The sequence below is a fragment of the Mytilus galloprovincialis genome, chromosome 8 (genome assembly GCF_965363235.1).
Source record: "Mytilus galloprovincialis chromosome 8, xbMytGall1.hap1.1, whole genome shotgun sequence".
Taxonomy (NCBI): Eukaryota; Metazoa; Mollusca; class Bivalvia; order Mytilida; family Mytilidae; genus Mytilus; species Mytilus galloprovincialis.
The window spans coordinates 69,155,194-69,175,572 of NC_134845.1; positions in this window are offsets into that span (position 1 = coordinate 69,155,194).

The following is a 20,379-nucleotide window of genomic DNA, read 5'->3' on the forward strand; positions in this document are numbered from 1 at the left end:
GATATATATTCGCTGTAAAAGAATTCCACCAATAACATCATAATCAGCTACCATAACACTGTTTTCGTATTAAAGTGACTTTTTAAATATTTTTGGAACATATTTTTGTTTCCATTGCGAAAGGTTTTAGGGGACTTTTAAGTTATAACTCAATTGTGTAGTGACTGCTTCGCAGACTCAAAAGACACAGTTGCAAACTACATGTGTCTTTTTTCAAAGGCATTACGTACTATGCAATACATATACGCTTTCTTACAGCGCTCACGACACTATAAATGAAAATGGTGGTATACAATTTATAATTAGCTTAAGGACTGTTATCAACATAATTAAGTAAGTACTAAATCAACACTACACAGATAACCGGACAAGTGGTTAGAAAAATAAGAAATACAAATCACTTCAACAAAAAACAAAAAAAACGTAACACAGTCGGATGCATTGGGAAGGTAAACAGTACTGTTCAAATTACGAAAAGGAACATGAGTTATGTTTTACGATTTATACAAGCGTGAGATATCAATAAAACTGAATAATGTATCTTTTATATAAATATAGCATAGACACTTTTTGTAAACAGAAATGTCTAAAAACTTGCTAAGTTTTATTCATTGAATAGTTGTATCTTAATTGTATTGCACTTTTTTTTATGTGCGTAAGCCTTAAATAGTAAGTCCCGTATATTGGTTAATCCGACCATATAGTGAAGAAAGACTTAGAGGTTAGAGAATGACAATTTTCCATTTCAGAAAGTCTATGTTCTATGTACATTTTACATCGTATATGTTGTTACAAACTTTATGTTCTTCTCATTTATGTTATGATGGTATGATACTAAATCCCTAACGGGAAGGATTGTGCCTGATGTTCATATGATGAAATCATAATCTTTCAGTCAGTTTAATTGAAGTCTGGAGCTGGCATGTCAGTTAACTGATAGTAGTCTGTTGTTATTTATGTATTATTGTCATTTTGTTTATTTTCTTTGGTTACATCTTCTGACATCAGACTCGGACTTCTCTTGAACTGAATTTTAATGTGCGTATTGTTATGCGTTTACTTTTCTACATTGGCTAGATGTATAGGGGGAGGGTTGAGATTTTAGTTTCTTGTGTACAATTTGGAAATTAGTATGGCGTTCATTATCACTGAACTAGTATATATTTGTTTAGGGGCCAGCTGAAGGACGCCTCCGGGTGCGGGAATTTTTCGCTATATTGAAGACCTGTTGGTGACCTTCTGCTGTTGTTTTTTTCTATGGTCGGGTTGTTGTCTCTTTGGCACATTCCCCATTTCTATTCTCAATTTTATCATTCTGTGAAAATATTTCACCGAATGAAGCACGTGATTTAATAGGAAAGTTATGATTCACATATAAAAATGAATTGATCACATTGTGTTATTACTTTTTAGCAATAGTTGTATATTAGAACTGCATAACATTCCGGAACGCGAATGCAACCCTTCTTTTTTTCTTTTCTGTTTAGTGTTTTGTGAAGTCGTTTTTCATTTCACCATAGTATTGTCTTTTAATCGATTTATGGTTTCATATCACCCATTTAATATCGAAATGAAAATACTTAAACGTCAACTTGTTTATTTCTAACCGAATATTTCAGAACAATCAAATAAATCGTGGTGCCAATACATCTAATAATTACCTGATTGCTTTTGTACCTCCATGTTATCGTTCCACCACGAAAGTGAGATAAACAAAACCTCAAAGGGTTAACTATTATCAACACTGTTACTACTAGGTTTATATACATATTATTGTCCAATATCAAAGTAATGTGCACTTATGACTAATTATTCAACTCTCGATAATAAGCATTATGTTTACTTTTGAATTTAAAGTTTCGTTCTATTTATCTTAAACGACTTCCTTGCGAATCACATTACGTGTTTTTCTTGTGCTCATTTAATATGTACCCTTTTATATGTCTGTACATATGTTTCTATATTTCATGTATAGTTACCATTTTTTTTTTATGTTGGAAGTTGTTTTTTCATAATATTCGATTGACTGTGTTATTTTAAAATTACATGAATTAGATATAATTTGAGGTATTACCGATTAATCCAAAACTGTAACTTTATCTTTTCAGGTGGAAACATATTTAAAAACCATAAGTTTATCTATGTTGGGTTTTTAATTTCAGAGAGGTGTATTGATTAAAAAAAAATATGAAATTCACACCATTTAATATCTGTTCTATTGCAAATTAATTTATTTTTACAATTAAGGTACTAAAAAGGATTTTTTTAATAACTTTGCAATAAGAACGATCCTACGTTACACAGAATTACAATATTTGTGATATACCATCCTTATAATTTTAGTATGATCCTTTGAAACTTATATCATTTGTGCGATATCAATTATTACATTAATATGTTTGATATGGACAATTGTCCGATTCAATTTTTTGTTTTAATGCGTCAGAAAAACACTCACGTATATTTTATATTAAGATCGTAGCACTGGTCGATTCTGATACTGTATTTCTCTACTCGAGACAGTAAATGTTTCAAATTTAAAAAGCTAGACTAACTGAACTTTTAATATATTTTATATTTAACTCTCAAAAGTGGAGAGATACGGTTTTGGAATTAGTATTTTTAAAATTTTTTAGACAATATGTAAGCATATTTTGCATTTTTTTAATGACCATAAAAGATGGCTTCCATTTAGGTGACGTCATATGGCTAATTCGGTTGTTCGTTACGTCAAAATTACAAACTCCGAGGAAAGCAAGAGCATTTTACAGCACAATTATACTTTGACCAATGCTAAACAGAAATTAAATGATTTATACGCATAGATATTTAAAATGAAATATAATGCAGTTAGAATTTATTCTGACGAATATATTTTTATAATTAATCTCTTTTAAAACATAATGTTAATACCTTAAAAATACTAAAAGACTGACTCGCCTACATACGGGAGAAAGTGAAACAGAATATTAAATGTTGATTATCAATGGATATTGCTTTTAATTTGCTCAATATTCATTTGTATAAATATTATGTCTTCAATATCAGTTAAATGTTCTTGAGTTTCTTTTTTGTAACGATTTGATTTTGTTAATACATACAAAATGAAAAAAAAAGGTACATGTATATTTCATTATCTTTTTCTATATATCAATTATTGCTATTTTAACAAATTCAGCTGGACGTTCTAATATAAATTATACACTTTTTAAAACTAGTCTTATATTAAGATGTAATTGAGAACGTTTATATGTAATATAACAAAATTTCTTAAACACTGCCGATTTTAACCCTTTGGTCGTGTTTATTTTGAGGCTCTTTTGTGTAGATTAGTTTTACTTTTACAATATTTGATGTCGAGCGTAACTTAATAATGTTTTTCAACAAATTAAGAACAAAGGAATTACACGCATGGTAAATATTTATGGCGTTATGTGCAGATACATTTCTATTGTGCTTGACAATCGTTTTAAAAATCCTTTATCATTCAAACTTTAATCTCAATAATGTGCGTTGTTATTATTTACTTGATTATTTACTAGATATGCATAAAACGTTCAATATATGCGAATAATTTATTTTTACAAAAAATTGAGCTATATTTACACAGTTATTTTGACAACCATTTGTAAACATCCTTGAAATACAAACTCGTTGACATAATTTACAAAAAGTCTTACAAACTTTGAAGTCACATCGAAAAAAGACGATTTCGTAACTGGAACACGTGAGCTTTCATAATGAATAGGGTTGGTAAAAATTTCACATCAAGTTTAAACCGAAAGAATAACATTAAAGGAACACATTCGATCCATTAGTTGATATAGTAAGAAATGTGATTTTGGCAGGTTTTTCAATTTACGTTTGAGTTTATATTTTTTGTTATAACTAATGGTTAAGAGCTCTTATATCGCCTGTATCTTAACATTCAGAATCGAAAACTAAGTTATTTGAACTCCTAATCACTTCCACTTGCATTGAAAGATGTCATGACGACAGACATCGTAGTTACAGTATATCATTACTATTGATAGTCATTACTACAATGTACGGTTTGTACTTGTGCTTCTAACGCTTTTTAAACATGTTATAGATTGTGACTGCTTGTATCTTGAATTGATGCAAATTCAATATAAAAGTTAACGATTTTGATTGTTTTACGCTACACAAACAGTAAAATTAGTATATAACCATACATGTTGCTTTTCAAATAGCTTTAATTGAAACAATAATTTCAACTAAAATCAAGTTTAGCAGTATGTAGCAACGAAATTATCTGAGAATATATAGAAATAATAAGAAGCTGTTGAATGATTGCCAACTAGAGAACTCTCCACCAGAGACCTCATGACATTGAAGTTTACAATTATAGGTCACCGTACGGATTATAACAATAAGCAAAACCCATAACCCATAGCTAATTCGTGCTCTTTAGCATTATTCTGAATACACATTTTGTAACTGTTTATTTGTTTTTTTCTACTTTAGATATTAGGCGAAGTCGGTTCAGATCTTTTCTTTTAGTGAACTTTGAAATGATACCGTGTTATGCTTGGGTCGATTCAAATTACTGTAAACCAACTTCTGTTCGCGAGCAATTAATTGTTGCGACTTTTGCGAGAAGAAAATGAACGAAAATTTAAATAGTCGCGAATATGTATGACTTGAACCTTTTCTTATTTAACTACATCAAGTAAATTAACTAATCGCGTAATTTAATCGCCGCGAAGTTGACTAGAAGGTACAAAATGCAAAATAAAGTATTCACGAAAATAAGTTGGTTTACAGTATTAAGGTAGGTCCTTTCCTCTAAGTCGCAAATGTAATTGTATAGATTCCTAAAAAAATAAAATGTATATATCATATAGAAATAAGGTGATGTGGTATGATAGCCAATGAGACAATTACCAACCAAATTTATACAAAAAATTGATGTAAGCAATTATAGACAACCGTATGGCCTTCAATAATGAAAAATAATCATACCGTATTGGTGACTTTAAATGACAAAAGGCCCCAAAATACAATTATGAAATAATTCAACCGAGAAAACTAACGGCATAATTTATAAAGAAGCAATTTACGAAGACAAAATATTTATCAAAGGTACCAGGATTATAATTTAGTACGCCAGACGCGTGTTTCGTCTACATAAGACTCTTCAGTGACGCTCATATCAAAATATTTATAAAGCCAAATAAGTAAAAAGTTGAAGAGCATTGAGGATCCAAAATTCCAAATAGTTGTGCCAAATACGTCTTATGTAATCTATACCTTGGATAAGAAAATCCTTAGTTTTTCGAAAAATTCAAAGTTTTGTACACAGAAAAGTTAGAAAAATGACCACATTATTGATATTCATGTATGACACTCATGAACCAATGACATCCACTGGTCTACAAGCTCCTTACTTAGGACATGCACACATAGAACATGTAGAATGTGGCGGGGTTGAATTGGGGTTGAATTTTTTTGATGCTGCAATCCTCCTCCATACCTAAGACAGTGGTGTAAGAGCACAACACGAGAACAAAATTGCAAAACAATAAACGAAAAACAAATATGAAGAACTGAAAAAAAACAACAATTACAGGCTCCTGGCCTGGGACAGGCAAATATACATGTATGGTTATGTAAAAATGTGTCAGTCCCAGCCAAGATTCACCGAATAACCACAAAATATTTACAGATGATAAAATATTTACACAAAAAGTCATGAATCTGTATGAACGTTATGTACGATGAAGTTAATTAAGTGTCTACAAGAAAATAAGTATGACTGTACATTTTATTTAAATTATTTATATACATATACTTTAACCGTGAGAAAAAATATAAGCTTTGGTGAGCTCTATAACCGACTATCATATAAAAACCGCAATGTATGAACGTTACACAATTAGAGATGAACGTTTCACAAATGCCCGTTATCTGATCTACACAATTATACACGATTGACGAACGCACGATACACGGTTCTAAGAATGAATGATTGATGAACGCACGATACACGCACGATACACGGTTAAGAATGAATTATTGATGAGCGCACGATACACGCACGATACACGATTAAGAATACACGATGCACGCACGTTACACGGAAAATACACGGAACGATGAATGATGAACGCACGATTGGTACACGCACGATGCACGCACGATGCACGCACGCAACACGCACGATACACGATGAACGCACGGAATAATGGTCAGTTTGAATTTTAGAAGGTCTGTAGTAGTTTATCGCAATGAAATGTTAATGTGCGTACAAACATTTAAACAGATAAATCATATTACAATACTTTCTGTAAGACTAGATTTCATTTGAAAGTGAGTTATGCAATCATTTATCTTAAGAATAAAACTTCCGTAATTTTGTACGATTATTATATATTACTGTTTTGTCGAGTCATCGTGTGTTATAACATAAGCGACGGACATTTTGTGTCAATCAAACAACAGAAGCATTTTTGTTAACAAAAGGCATAGATATATCTATGTCGAATTTTATTCGGTCCTTTGCTTGTACCTGGACATGCTGAAGGAATCAAAACTTCTTTGTTAGTAAGCTTTTTATTTGGTTACAATCAACAAAAAATGTATTTCAAGATAGGCTCCATATGCTTGTTTTAAAGTTTGTTCAACACTGGCTTTGTTGTTTCAGAAAAAAAAAATAGTGATATAGCTTAGCCAATATTTTGCCAAAATAATAACGACGGACAAAAAAAACTCTGTATGAATTAAAATGCATTTTCATATTGATACTAGTTCAATACCAGTTTCAGTACCGATCTGTGTGAGTTACAATGAGGAATTTACAGTTTATCTCAAATTTTGTTCCTATGAATTTTTTTCTTTTTCTGATTTACTAGCAGTATATATACATACAGTAAAGTTAAATTTATTGTATGTAAGATTATCCAGATTATAGTTTTAGCTAACTATGAAACCATCTTTATTTTGCATAAGATAATGCCCGTACCAAGTGTGCAATATGATAGTTGTTGTTATTATATTGTTTGATGTGTTTGAGTTTTTGATTATACTATTTGGGAATTTTCCTGGGAGTTCTTTTTTGTTATTTTACTTTTTATTTACTGGAGTCCCCCCGTACCCACCACAACCACCACCACCAACATCCCCACCACTACAAAGCAAATTAATGGCCATTATTCATAATCGTTGGTGATATAAGTATTACGAGGATGTTCTTTGCTCTATGGTCGGGTGGTTGTCGCTTTGACATATTCACCATTTCCTTTCTCAATTTTATCTCTTTCACAAAAAAAAGCCGTGTGTGACTGAGTACACTATCAATGCAAGACAATATTTAATTTGCTTTTTTTTTTTATATCTGTTTAAACTGAATATGAAATCTTACTTTTCAATTAAAACGTCGACCTTCTTATTTCAGATTTAGGGTAAGATAAGAGTAAATAAATAATCTGCTATTGTTTGATGCCAAATCACTTTGTACTCTGTATAACTTATAGACGTATTTCATAGCAATAACAAGACGGGTGTCTCTTTTGAAGCTGGATCTTATGTCACTTCTGTGATCAGACACAGATTAAAGATTTTTTTAGTATATTTGTCTTGTTCTAAATTGTAACAGAGACACACAAACTTAACGAGTTCGTTTACATCTTTTATTATAATTTTTTATTATTTACTTTGCTTCAAAATACTTTTTTTCCATGCTTTTAGAGCTATTATAATTAATGAATATAATAAATGTAAGGGCGCTGTTTATTCATGTATCAGTCAATTAGTTCAATGTTAAATGTACATACATTAAAATACTAGTACTAATTATTAACATTTCATCCACTAACAGTAATTGCTGCTATTTTCGAACAATGCATAACATAAGCTTTCATTTCTAGGCAATATTCATGATCAACTTTTTATATGCAGCTGTTCACACAAAAGATATGACCACCACGTACTGTTTATTATGCCCCATTTATGAGCATTATGTTTTCTGGTCTGTGCGTCCGACCGTTCGTTCGCCCGTTCGTCCGTCCATCTGTCCCGCTTCAGGTTAGAGATTTTGGTCGAGATAGCCTTTAATGAAGTTGAAGTCCAATCAACTTGACACTTAGTAAACATGTTCCATATGATATGATCTTTCTAATGTTAATGCCAAATTAGAGATTTTATCCCATTTTCACGGTCCACTGAACGTAGAAAATGATAGTGCGGATTGGGCATTCGTGTACTTGGGACACATTCTTGTTAAAATATGATTAACTTTTGCAAAATTTTTATAATACATATTACTATTAGCCTTGCACGAATTGTCAAATTTTTATTAAACGTGCCTGAATGTTCAGACATAGTCCATAGAACAGAGACATATCATAATCAAATTCACTGCTCTATTTTAATATGAATAAATGTCTAGTTAAATACATGTAGATTGAAAATATAATATGTTGATAAAAAGATAATTGGGAGTCAATTTCTTTATATTTGATGTGTATACAAGTAATTACTATATATTACATTATTTATTGTTATTACAATATTTAATTGATTACAAAAGTGATATTAATAGGGTATCATATTTATTGTATTGTCAATAATTGATAGAGTAGGAATGCTTTCTGTCAAAAATCCTACTTATTGTGATTTATTTATTTTTATTTTTCAAATATTTGTATTAAGATCTCATTAATTATAATTGAATGAAAAATACCAAAAATATGATTACTTTGCTGAATAACCCCACCTTGAGTATTGAAATCTAACCTTTTACATTAACCGATATATTTTGAAATAGATTTTGACTTAAACTAAATGTGCAAATAGATAGTACAATAACAAGGGCCCAGTTTAACATGTACTAACAGAATTAAGGTAGAAAAGAGTATACTTTTTATAACAGTGATCATATGATACTTTAACAAATTTAATCAATGATTCAAAGTATTGATTGACTTTTATTTGTGTGACCAAATGCAGGAATGTGAAATACATTTATTGTAATATTTGTCAACTAAATGAATGGTCACATGAATCCAAGTTAACATTTTTTACAGAGGTTCCTTATATGAAATGTTTAGCCGTAAGCTTGTAGCATTTCACCTCTTCTTATAATGCATCAAACAGCACACATAAGTTCTTTTTTAAGTATTCTACTATATATATTAGACTTTATAAAGTCAACAAAAACTGAAAAAAAATAATATCCGGAAGACAGATACTGTTTAGAGGATCAACCAATGTTGCTACCATTGTTTTTTTTTTTTTGTAGTGGTAAAATAGTATTTCTTCACATTTGCTTTAGAGTAGTTTTTATTTTTTATATAGGGCGCTTTATAAATTTTCATTATTATTTGATTAGAATTTCAGGTCATTATAAAGCATGTACTACAATGCACATATCAACATTACTCTGATCTAGGATTCAACATTGGTTGTGTACAAAACTAAGGTCACGGATAGTTCATATCATCTGATTGCTCAAATATACTATTCAATCAAAAATAGTTTGTGTTGCATTCATCTTACGACATTGTAAAGTTTCCCAGATGTTTATCGCCTGTTCATTTCTTGTTAAGGATTGACATCAGTTGAAGTAAATTATTTAACGTAGGCGTTCAAAATTAAGACGATCATTCTATAAAACGTTTTTTACAATATGGATGGTGTCTACCCTATCGTATAAAGCATTCACATCACTTGCATATAGTTTTTACAAACATTAGGGATATAGATTTATTATTGGCAGTGCTGCCTCGGTGACTAAAACTAACATAGTTGGATATCATTAAGTTTGGACACATCTAAATGTTCAAACTTTTTGAATTAGTCAGTTTATATGTTGTTGGTATATTAGTATAGTATGATGTACTACAATGTAGTTAATAATGCTATTTCTGTTTGTCTACTATTTCAAAGTATTTGACACACTGGTTAGTTAACCCAGTGTACAATTCTTGAATGGTTTAAACATGTTAAACTAAATACAAACTTTTACCTTACATTTCTTAAGTATTCAATAAGACATAATCATTTAAAGATTGAACATGTTTCATTGACACAAACAAACCAGATAGAAATTTTTGTCAACCCCTCCGAGGTTTCGAATGCATGAAAAAAGCTTTATTAACATTAAGATATTTGCTAAACGTTTGTAGTTGCATGCTATATACGATTACTGGTAACACTATCTTTTGAAAAATACTGTTACATCAACATTCAGAACAGTTTACTAAGAACGGTGTAAACAGACTTGTGTTTATTGGTATTAATATTGTTTTTGTTATTATTAAGTCTTCTTATTCTTATTGCTCGCCTTTACACTTAAATACCAGTCCCTTCCACAAATATTGTGCTATTCTGTAGGTTTCATATGGCTTTTCCTATAGTGATGTTTTTGAGTGCCATATCTGATCTCCCAGAGCCTGTGGGTCGTGCATGACTGTCAGAGGTGTGCAGTATCCTGCTAGGCACAATGATACATTGGCGATGGAACAACTTTTCTGACTTTGTATAGATGATGGTTGAGTCTGTTGTGGCCTGTCCTCGTTATAAAGATGATGGTTTGTTCAGACCTTTTTAGCTAATCGTAACCGTCTTGCCGTTGAAGGGTGTTGAACAGAGATTTGACCATAGTCTTCATCTCTGCCTGTATGTGCCTGTCCCATGTCAGGAACGTGTATTTCAGTGGTCATCGCTTGTTGCTGTGTTACATATTTGTTTTTGTACATGTTTATGTACATTAATTTGGTGGTTTTTTTTACCGTTTCAATTGTTTTACATTTGAGATTTCGGGTCTGTTTTTAGCTGACTATTTTGTATGGGCTTACCTCATATTTGAAGACCGATATGCTTGATGTGTGACTGGCTGTACATATATATGTATTAATTTAGTTTTGGTACAGATTTATATACGTCTGAGTATGTTGGAGAGCATTCGGTACCACTTGCTGTATACGATTGGCTACAAGCTCCACGTATAAGAGTAAGAAAATAAAGAGATACTTGATATACACAATATATTATATAAATAACAACAACAAATTCTCAAATTACAGAAAAAAACACCAAAAGGTCAACAAACAATCTTCAACAATAATTGTCTTTGTACTGAATCAAAATGTAAATCTTTGAGTATTGTAATCTCATGATTATTTTTCATTTTGTTTTCTTTTTAAGAGGAAGGATATGATGTATCTATTTTTGATAAACTAACACACATTTCAAAGCAAATGATCGAACTTGTGCCTCTCACGTTTTTGTCATAAATCACTTATTTAATTGCTATTGGATTTTATTTCTATAGTTTTAATATTAAAACAATTTAAACAAACATGATAATCGTTTGCAGAGATGAGTTAATGTATCGTATATTGAATTGAAAATAAAAGGATATGGAGAAGATGAACATGGGACAAAATCGCACAAAATACAAATTATCAATTAACAGGGTTTTTATTCCTGTTCTTCATCTTGCCAGTCGATGTAGAGTCTATATCAATGAACGAATCATTCATATCCTAGAACGTGGTCAAGACCGCCCAAAGCGTCGAATCACATTTAGTGACAAAAATGTTAAAATGAAATTAAAATGGACAGTTCTGTCTCAAAGTTAGTTATTCCAAACTTCGCGCACCTTTCGTTAAATCCATTATTCAACCTTAAGGTTTTCAGGAATGACGCGAAATCATTTTCCGCCGATATTTCCAGATAAATGAAATGATCATCCAAGGCCTTTCCTTGAATCTGTCCACAGTGGCGTAGCTAGGCTATTTTTAAGTGTACGCCCAACCTTTGGCGAGGGGTTGGAGAGCCCCAATCGGATCAAGGTTATAAAAGTCTACTAGAAGTGGCCTCGAGGGGAGGCCCCATTCTGTCATTAAAAAATAATTAGCAAGTTGAAAAAAATCGTTGATTTCTAATCTAAGGGACATTATATAGCATTATAGAAAATATCTTAACCAGTCACTTTAAAATATGTTTAAAAGAAACGGTGGAGTAAAGCAATTACTCGATTAAAACCCCTTTTTGGATATAAAATGATTAATTTGCATAGATGTTTAGGTGCATTATAAAGATTCGTAAAGGGTTCCGTGGAACCGTGGTTATTGCCTGTGATTATCGCTTCCCTCGAAAATTGAATCCATTTATTAGTCCATTACCAGGATTTTAAATAATCAAACATTTTCTTTCGATATTTTTTTCTTGATGTGGAATATTAACTTCTGCTTAAATTTCATGACAAGATCTGAATTTTTCAAAATCGTCATTTTGAAAAATAATAATCATTGACCGTCTGTTAATTGCTAAAAGATAAGTCAATTAAAAAATGAAGAAAAAGGTACTTTCAAAATTTTATTTAGTTTTATAATAAATATTTCATTTTTTATTTTTATTTTTTGGTTTAAGATAAAAACAAGAGTATCTGTTTATTTCAGATAAGTGTAAGTATTAGGGAACACAAAATGAGTGAGTGCACTCTTGACGTTTTCTGTAGGAGTGTTTTATAGAGGATAATTTGTTCCAGTCTTTGATGGTTTGACAGGAAAAAGAAATATATAGCTGTTATTTTTTTTTATTGAATTTGTCTGTAAGATTTTTTATTGGTGGATCTCATGGCAGACTGACTCTGTTATAATACATTATGCGATGGGATGGCTATATTTTCATGTTCAATTTTGTGGAACACTATAAGTCTTGTTCGTAGTCGGCGTTCGTGTAATGTTTGCTATTTCATGGTGTCTAGTATTTCTGACACACTGCTGGTGTTGTGATGTCTGTTGCACACATACATGTTGTACTTTGCCGCCCGTCTCTGTACTTTTTCTAGTGCTTTTGTATTTTCGTTTGTAAATGGATCCCATACAGTACAACAGTAATCTAACTTTGCTCTTATAAGTGTTTGGTACGTTCTTTCTTTAATTGTTTTTGATTGGACTTTAAGTTTTTTTCTGAAAAAACAAGGAATTGTTTGCTTTTGCGGCGGTTTGTTGGATGTAGGTGTTCCATTTAAGGTCTGCTGAGATGGTGATACCTAAGTATTTAAGCATATGTTACCGATTCTAAAATGTGTCCATATATGTTGTTATAAAAGTGGATAGGATTTTTTGTTGTTGTTATATTCATGATGTTACACTTGTCTGGATGGAAAGATATGTCAATCTTGTTCCTATTGTATGGCAGCTTCTATGTCTTCTTGAAGCTAAAGGCAGTCGTTTTGAGTTTTAATTTGTCGGTAGATTATACTGTCATCTGCGTAAAGTCTGATTTTTCTCTGTTGGATGTACTCTCGGAGGTCATTTATGCCGTATATTAGGAATAGAATTACAAGCTATTGAGGAAAGATTTACAAGACTCGGATTTTTTTTAATTATTGAGATTATTATTTTTTTTATCATAATTCAAGTGTACGCCCGGGTGTTTTGACGTAAACGTAGCTACGCGCGTGGTCCAAATATATGGACCCCAGCACTAATTGTTTCCATTATAGAAAACCGGAAATGATAACGTTCAACGTAAAATTGTAAATAACGAGTTAAAATCCGGATTTAATCTAATGGAACGTCTAATTCATACTAGATTGATCATTTATGATTTAAGCTATCGGTATCACTTTTAAATTGAAATTCGATTAAATGATAATGTTTTGATATTTTTTCTTGAAATATAAGATCATTTCTTAAAAGGAGAGATATTTTATTTTTTCTCCTTTCTCCAACTTTTTCTCCTTTCTCCCAGCCTTCCTCTCCTTTCTCCTTCCCCCTTTCTCCTTTCTCCCACCCCTTTCGCCTTTCTCCTACCCCTTTTCTCCCTGTCTCCCTTACCCCTGTCCCCCCCTCATAACTGGTTTTAGATTATTATGTTGAATCCTCTGAGGACTGACTTTCAGTCCAACCAAGGAAATCCAAGCTTTCCAACTACCGTTAAGGTTAGTGCATTAGCTACATGCCTCCATAACCAAGGTAATTTGAAGTCAGTGAATGCTCCATTTCTACATAAATTTGGCTCTACATGATTAAATTGTACTTTGCTGATTAAATTATATATTGTTTTCCCTTTTTTTTGTTTTCATTTACTTGGATATATTTTAGCGCATCACATTTGGCATCAGTCTTTCTGTTCAATTCAGTTCACAAACCAGATCAAGCTGTGGTCCGCATCCCCGAATCTTCAGCAGAATTGTTCCTGCTACATGTGGTAGTGCGGGTGGGGTGCGGAGTTATAAAGCAACTGTTTCTGGTTTGTAACTGAACAAAATTATATATAAGAAATGGAGCCGACATTTGAGTCAATGTTTGGTGCCACTGGATATGACAGTCCTAATCAGAGCAGTTTTGAATAGTTGTTCCTGGGGTATTTTATTTTCATAGTTTGGTTTATTTTGTAAATGTTTATTCAGTTATGATTAGGTTTGAAGAAAAACCTTGTTTGTTTGATGGTATCAGCATTGATATTACTGATTATTTTGTTCATTTTGAGACTGTTTCTCTGTGGAATCAGTGGAATGAATTTGAAATGGCATGCCAGTTAATAATGAATTTGAGAGGTGAAGCTCAAACTATTTTACGGTTCTTAAAAAGGCAACAGTTGTATGATTATGACTGCTTGAAACATGTTCTCATTCAGAGGTTCAATCCTAAGGAGAGGGTGGCATATGTTTAAATTTCAACTGCGAGTTTGCAGTTTGAAGGAAAATGAAACAATTTCTGAGTTTGTTCAGCGTTTTAAGATACTAGCTCATAAGGCTTATCCTGATAATTTTTCAGATTTAGATGTGTATTTTACTGACTTACTTATATCATGTTTGAATATTGAGATAGTTAAATTTGTCACTTTTAAGCACCCTCATAGTTTAGATGAGGCTTTATCCTAGCTATAGAATATGAAGCTGTTCATTTTTCTGGTGATCCTGAGACTACTGATAAGTCAGAAAGTTCAGTTTGTTGTAATACTGTTCATAAGAGCTTTGAAACTTTAATTAGTATACTGAGGAGGCGATTGAGGTCACAAAGGAAACGTAAACTTAAAAGATGTTTTAAATGCCGTCAGTCAGGTCATGTCAGGTCTAAGTGTCCAAATATGTCTTTTCGAGTTCATGCTAGAGATGAAAGGTCTGCAGATATTCAAGTAAAGCTCTCAGAAATAGGCGGGATGTCGAAGAACGATTTAAATCACAATTTTTGCAGTTCAGATTGTGTAACCTTGGTTTAATGTTTGTTTTTACATTGTGTTGTATATTTATAGTTTTACTTTATATTCATTTCAATATACTCAGAGGTGTCACACGCCTCAATTTTGGCTGTTTGGTTTTTCCTTTTCCAAGGGAGGGATGTTGCACATCCCAACTGGTTTTATTTTTCATTTGTATTACTGGCTTGAATTATGGCTGATCTTCTGTGTTGTTTGAAGTGTAGACTGTTAGCTAGTTGTAGTTGGAATTGGCTTGTTTATGAGTTATTGCTAGTTTGTCTGGATTGTAATCTCTAGCTAAATATCACTTCTAGTTCATACAGATGGATCTAATCCATTATTAAGTACCTTGCACCAAATATGGGCACCGTACATTTTATTTAGAACCTTGCACAAAAGATGGACATCGTACAACTTCATTTTTAAGAACCTTGCATAAGATGGACCCGATCCATCTCCGATGGCACAACGCCTGTTCAACAAACGTTGGAGTGCAGTAATAGAACCCGGTGGTACACGTCAAATGTGCCACTGTGAGATCAACATTGGCGGAGATTGCCTGGTACAACTTTTCATGTTGGATTTCAACCGTTAGCAGTGCCGTTACCCTATATGACGTACTACTGATTCTGAAGCCTACATAGATTACCAAGAAGACCTCAAGTCGCGTCCGTTATCCTTTGAACATGATGCCGATGTGTGTTTGTGTATGCGTTAAACAGTGACATTTATTTAAAAGGGATATTATTACATGTGTTTGAAAGACATTTAATCCGGCGGACGTTGATATACTTTTATTGAATCAAAATTATCAAATGTTATTTCATTTACATTTGTTTTCGAGGGAGGAGGAGGGTTGCAGATTGGTGAAGTGGTCTCCATTGAACAAATTGAACTGTCTTGTTATTTAAATTTTACTGATATATATATTTGATTCAATGTTTACATGACATTTGGATTTTGCGTGTTCAGTGTGGCAGATACATCCATTTGATAGACATTTTAGTGTGCAGACTTTATTTATGAAATTTATCGTTTGTCTTAGGGGGAGGAATGTGACCGTTAGGATTATTATGTCATTATTATTTCCCTTGTTTAAAACTATAAATTTCAAATTTGGATGAAGATTATTCAGTATATATTTGTTAAATTGCATAGCTTTTGCTATTTGAATTCATTGGTTAAAGATATTTATTTATATTGTAAAGTTTAATATTTGCATCGTCGCCAAACCTTTGATTACCTTCTGCGAGAAACTTATATATTTTATATAACTGGTTTTAGATTATTATGTTGAATCCTCTGAGGACTGACTTTCAGTCCAACCAAGGAAAGCCAAGCTTTCCAACTACCGTTAAGGTTAGTGCATTAGCTACATGCCTCCATAACCAAGGTAATTTGAAGTCAGTGAATGCTCCATTTCTACATACATTTGGCTCTACATGATTAAATTGTACTTTGCTGATTAAATTATATATTGTTTTCATTTTTTTTTGTTTTCATTTACTTAGATATATTTTAGCGCATCACATTTGGCATCAGTCGTTTCCGTTCACATCAGTTTACGAATCAGATCAAGCTGTGGTCCGCATCCCCGAATCTTCTGCAGAATTGTTCCTGCTACAGATGTATAAAGAGGCATGGACGTTGGAAATCTGATTTAAGTAAGGATAGGTACATTGCAGATTCGTTTGATAATAGAATTTCAGTTTCTAAGAATTTAGGTTTATAGATATATATTTTTTTTCTTTGAGTTCTCTAGTCTTGTGGGCGATCGGCCATTATAAATTGTGTTTGATATATTTATTGTTATATATAATAGTATAGTGTGTACTTATAATTTTCCGCGTTTCTTAGTATAGAGGAAAATTATTGTACTAACGGTTCTTTCTATATATATATATGGACACGTGATATTAATTGTAGTATCACGTGAATGGTCATTTTTTCGCGGGTTAATTTCCCTATCAGACCATTCTCTCGCCAACTTCGAACTGGTCAAGTTCAGATTTAATGTTGGTTCATTATTGTTTGACTTTTTTCTTGTTTTTGTACTTTATATTGGTATTTTTGTTTGCTGTTACACATTTTGATGATATTTTGTTTATGTAAACATAGCTAACTTTCAGTATTGTCCAAGTACAACTCTCGAGACGATCTTCCGAGCATTAGGATTTTGACACAGGTTTTCATATCGACTAAGGTAACTTGGTTGTTGGTTTTTCCTGGCCGGCGGGTTCGTTTATGACGGAGCTGGGAACAGTATATATCTATTAATATATATGTTCCTGGGTATAGTGAGCAAAATGATAACCGTTCGGAAAAGAGAAAAATGAGCAGCCAAAAAAATATGGATGAGGGCCTGGACAGGGTATTGGAAGCATGGGAGAGAGGGGAGGAAGAAGGGAGAGGATGGGCGCTTGAAGGGAGAGAAGGGTGGGAGAAAGGAGAGAAGGGGCAGGAGAAAGGAGAAAAGGGGGGGGGGTAAAAAGGAGACAAATATGTATATATTAGAATTATTGAAATTTAGCAGGAAAACAATTATCTATAATAAATGAGTAATCAAAAGATTCAAGAAAGTGCTAATAAAAAGTAAAATGAAGAAAAAAAAAAAAAACGACTCAGAGGAAATCTAAAAACGGAAAGTGCTAAATCTAACTGCAAAATGATTTTTGTATAATATGATAAAGTAACAACTACTAAAGGTAATAAATAAAATTTGTAATGAAAAATAAATGTTTAATTTTTTTCCGAAAATCTTATACCCGCGAAACAGGTAAAACAGTATGCTCGCAGCATTTTGTCGAGTGACCAAACTATATAATAAGCGTTTATGATTGTGTTCTATCTTACAAAGCATTTAGATTAGGTGACAACATTTATTTTTGAATAAGCAGCTCAAAGTGGAATGTAGTTGGGAAATCTCAACTGTACATTATGTCTAACTCAAAAACATAACACACCCACCCCTGTACACCAAAGTGTAAATTGATATGAACCAAAATGATATAAAAATGTAAAAAATACGATTCATTTATTGTTGGACACTGACATCTGACCGGGTTTTATTTAATGAATCGTGTGATTGTAAATTTCAAGAATTTTTTTTTGAAAAGGGAATTGAAATAAAAATATGTATCGGGGTCTGAATTTATTTTTATTTCAACCCAACGGGTGCACATTTAAAACTGTTTACAAGCTTCCGGAACCATATTTCCAAAAATATTCCAAAACTGGTTAGTCTTGTATATATGATGTTTAATTTAAGTTTCTTGTTTATAATTTGGAGTTTAGTATGACGTCCATTATCACTGAACTAATATATATATGTTCAGGGGCTAGCTGAAGGAAGCCTCCGGGTGCGGGGATTTTGGCTGCATTGAAGACCTACATATAGGTGACCTTCTGCTGTTGTCTGTTCTATGGTTGGGTTGTTGTCTCTTTGACACATTCCTCATTTCTATTTTCAATTTTACACTTGGAACATATAGGGAAAGTTGTGCGCCAAAATAACCAAGTTCAAGGACAATTTTATTATTCTTGTTTGTTAATTCCATTTTGCACTAATAGTGTCACAAAAGTTCCCCGTATTCTTCACACATTATCCTGCCTGTGTTTCTATAGTTTGGATTTATACTTTAAAAAAAAATCGTCGGGAAACGGTGTGCATCAGTTAAGGGGTCACACATTCACGATTTTTACTGCCGTCCTTGAAAGGACTATTCCCGATTAAAATTTGTCAAAAATCGAAAATATGGGAGGTTGCTTTGGAATGTCCCTCCTACAAGTAGATGGGATTTGTATGCGTCTGGTCACGTTTCAGGCATATATCACAGTGGCGGATCCAGGGGGGGGGGGGGTTCCGGGGGTTGGAACCCCCCTTTTTTTGGCCGATCAATGCATTTGAATGGGAGCTAATAGTTAGAACCCCCCCTTTACTCTGTGTTGGGAACCCCCCTTTTTAAAATGGCTGGATCCGCCACTGTATCACCCTATCTGTCTATCAATGTATCTCTTTTAAGCGCATCTCCTCCTGAACAACTGGATGGATATTGATGAAATATTTACACGAGAAAGTTATAAATGTTAAAGGGGAGATACTCGTTACTTTAATCATATGGCATTATTGGCTAATCTTTTAGGCAAAACTCTTCCTGAATGTTTTATGGATTTTAATAAAATGTATGTCGGAAAAGGTAAGGGAGAGAGAAAAGGGAGGGAGAAGGGAGAAAGATGCCAGGAGAAGGGAGAAGAAGGGCGGGAGCAGGGAGAAACTTACCCCCTGTCCAGCCCCTCATGGATTAAAGAATAATGACCGGTCAATTTCGTGGGGAGCATACTGAGCATAAAAAGTAACTTAAAAGAATTATGTAGTATATTATTCCTCTTTTTCTATGCATAAACTAATTACAAAAAATATAACGACGTATCTAATGATTCAAATCAAGCTCGGCAAACTATCGTTACCATAAATTACTTAAAACCTTTACTAAATTTTTCCATAGATATAAAGATTTGGTTTTGATGTTTGGTTGTACCTGTAGAAAACTTATTTCAAACGGGATAGCACATCCTCATTTTTACGGAAATGTTGTTAACCGTGCCTGGAAATTTAGAAATGATCCATGTAAACTTGTCGCTCCTTTAAATAAACTTATTCTAAAAGGTTACCTTTTCAACACTGTAATAAGATCATTGAAAATTGTTATTATTGGTATAAATATTGATTTTGTTATCAGTAAATTAAAAGCTAACTAAATATCATAGTATGTTATATGTATATACATATTCATGGATCTACAATCTGTCGATACCTGTAACTTGGCATTGCACAAGGTCATGTTTTTCTCTGGCTGTTTATGACGTCTTTACACTAAATCCATTGGATGCTGGATGTGTACGGATTGATTAGTTGCATGATTTTTTATTAGTTGTTAGTGGCTTTGAACTAGCTGTCAGATAACTGCGAGTACTCTCAGATCTGTTCATTGTGTCTTTTTGTGTCGGGATGTATAAGTACCGGGCCACGTCCACTTGTATTTTTTGTCCATCTGATGAGTTAAGCCTTTTTCAACTGATTTTTATAGTTCGTTCTTATGTTGTACTGTTATACCACTGTCCTAGGTTAGGGGAAGGGTTGGGATCCCGCTAACATGTTTAACCCCGCCACATTATTTATGTATGTGCCTGTCCCAAGTC